Consider the following 3,000-nt stretch of genomic DNA (forward strand, 5'->3'; position numbering starts at 1 on the left):
CCTAGTTTGACATGTCACATGGTACTTAAAGCATGACGTGTAGAAAATTGTGCCTATAGGTTGTTAATGGTACCCCAACTTTCAGCAGCAGTTTCCCGAGGTCGCCGACTCGGGTGCCCTATAGCTAAATCATTTGAGCATGCCTTGGGCTACATCTGTGCAAAATTTGGCGCTTGAAATATAGTGCGAAATAACCCTAAGGGCCTGGACTATAGAGAGTGGCAAGATGTTACAAGCTAGAGCAGATGGACATGCTGCCATGAGATACTTTCTCTTGAGGGTGTGAGGGATGAATGACTGGGTATAACCACACAGTCGCGTCAAGACTAGGCGTCAAGAAAACACCCAGCCCAGTTGTCTCTCCCGGGGTTTTGAACAGCTGGTTGATGCATTTTCAGGCTTGTGAGCGGTGTCAACTTGTAGCGTGGGCCAGTGGTGGTGGTGATGACTGTGGGGTGATTGTTATTGAGCACCAGTCCATCTATATCTCTTGTATTGTGTATCTTGACACTCAATAACACTGTTTTGTGTGTGTGTGTGTGTGTGTGTGTGTGTGTGTGTGTGTGTGTGTGTGTGTGTGTGTGTGTGTGTGTGTGTGTGTGTGTGTGAGAGAGAGAGAGAGAGAGAACTTACACTAACAACAAACTTACTGTAACTTACTGGCTACAGCTAAGCACATTGCCATTCCCTTTGCTTTCTGTAGGATTGCCTTTTGTACACTAGGGGGCCCTGTTGTCATGAAATTGATGATTTAAGGCTTAAGCACTGCCATGTATCCTGCCTACATCTTTTTCTTACTCTTTGATGATCTGAGCATGTTGACTTTAAAACAGATATTAATGACGAGTCTCAGCTAAACCCACAAGGAACTTCTTGGAATGAACAGAAAGCTGAATCTCTTCTCACAAAAGTGCCAAAACCATTAAGATGCAAAAAACCTCAGTATGAAAGGGAATGAATATAGGCTAGATGGACTTGACATCCACAGCTGTAGTTCCAGCCAAGGCAGGCTCACAGAAATACAGAAATAGCAGCAGCGTTTGGAACAGTATATAGCCTAATCAAAGCAGTAGCCTAATTACTAGGCCTACTCCTAATTAGGCTAAAGCTCATCATTATCGCAAATCACAACGATTGCAGGCTTAATATCTAAATTATTGTATCTTTGATGCTATATACAGCAAATCAGATGATATACAATATGCTTTCTTATTTTAGTCATAGGGCTAGTGACTGCCATGGTTCTCAAAGTGAGGTCCGGGACCCCAAAAGATCTTGAGGGGGTTCCTAACTAAATTATTGATAGTTAGGAACCAAATGGTCCCATATAAGGGTCTGCAGCTCAAACAGTGTATAGTCTGAGTTAAATTTACACAGAGGATTTTCCTATGGGGTCCCAGAGATAATAAATGGTATCGGGGGTCCGTTAGCCCTGGTCCAGTGCTTACAGTGAGTCTCACTGTAAGCACTGGAGCAGGGCTAGGGGTCCGTCAAACTGGGGGTCCTTGAATCATGTGGGATTGATTGATTGATTGATAGTACAGGTAGCCTATACTGTCACAAGGGTTATACTATAAAAGGATTAAACAGCAACAACAACAGGGGTCTTGTTTGCATTGTGGTCCATACTAAATTCACAATACAATGCAATACAATGCAATGCAATGCAATACTGTACATATTGGTAGAATGCTCAGTATAGCGTCAACAGGAATATTTACAGAGAGGACAGTTTTTTTTTAGTTTTAGTCATAGTCGTTTGAATAAAATGTCATTTTGTTTCAGACTTCAGTCATATTTTAGTCATGTGAAATCATTTTGCATTTGCACATGTGTGGGAAGAACAGAGGTAGCCTAAGCCTATAGTCTATACTCTACAATATGTATGTAAGCATGAACACTCTTTGTACTTCTTTAAGCCTATATTAAAAACATGCACGTGCTTTTCTTTTTATGTGGACCCCAGGGATCCTCCAATAAACCTATAAAAGGCACACGTGCTGTGTACGCTGCAGACGCGCCTGCAGTTGAGTCGCTTGGATGCCCTGGAATGCCCTTGATGTCTTCCTGATGATTCACCTGAATCATAACAGGCCAGTGGTTCTCAAAGTAGGGCGTGGGGCGCGGGGCGTGGGGACCTCCTCCCATGCAGGGGTCCTTGGAGGGGGTCCCCAGGAAAATGAGTTGATATTGCATCAGTTTAACCCCTTTAAACCTATAGGCTATACATTGGCTATATTTGAAAATAACAATAGTTTTTTTTTTTTTTTTTTTTACAAATTTGAAATCTTTTCAAAATTTTTTAAAAGATATTTCTGTCACATTGCGATGCTTTGTGAGCTTGTAGATCTGCTATTTTCAAAACAATCTTGATATTTTTATAAACACAAATCACTGGCACAAAATATTTTCAGATTGGGGTCCACTCCCAAATAATAGCCTACATAGATCTATAGGCATTCATTGGGGGGGGGGGGGGGGGGACATGCACTTAGACAGACATGACAACATTTGAGAACCACAGGCTGTATAGGCTATAGCCTCAGCAACCGTTTCTTCATTTTAATGATGAATCAATCGCCCATCTGTATCTACGGCTATCACAATGAAAAGTCATTTTTCGAGGTTTTAAAGACAAAAATAGGAAACCATCAATTAAAAATAAACACCATATATATCCAATATTTATTCTTAAATATGAATGTTATATTATCATTCGAATCTTTAGTGTTTTGCCTATTATAATGGGGAGTGGACGCGGTGGACCCACCCACGCCACCCCACCAGTGGGCCCCGGACCACAGGTTGAGAACCGTACCCTCCGCACTTCATCCCAGAGAGGTGATGGTCCTCCCCCTCCTCTCTTCACTGTTTACCATTAAATTCTAGGGAAGGGAAGAGTGGTTAGTAGTAAGTAGGCAGGCAGGCAGCGACCGTCTCACAGACTCACACACAGCAGCAGCAGCAGCAGATGTCTGTGAACAGAGATCACACACAGCA

The sequence above is a fragment of the Electrona antarctica genome, assembly GCF_951216825.1.
Source record: "Electrona antarctica genome assembly, chromosome: 16".
Lineage (NCBI taxonomy): Eukaryota > Metazoa > Chordata > Actinopteri > Myctophiformes > Myctophidae > Electrona > Electrona antarctica.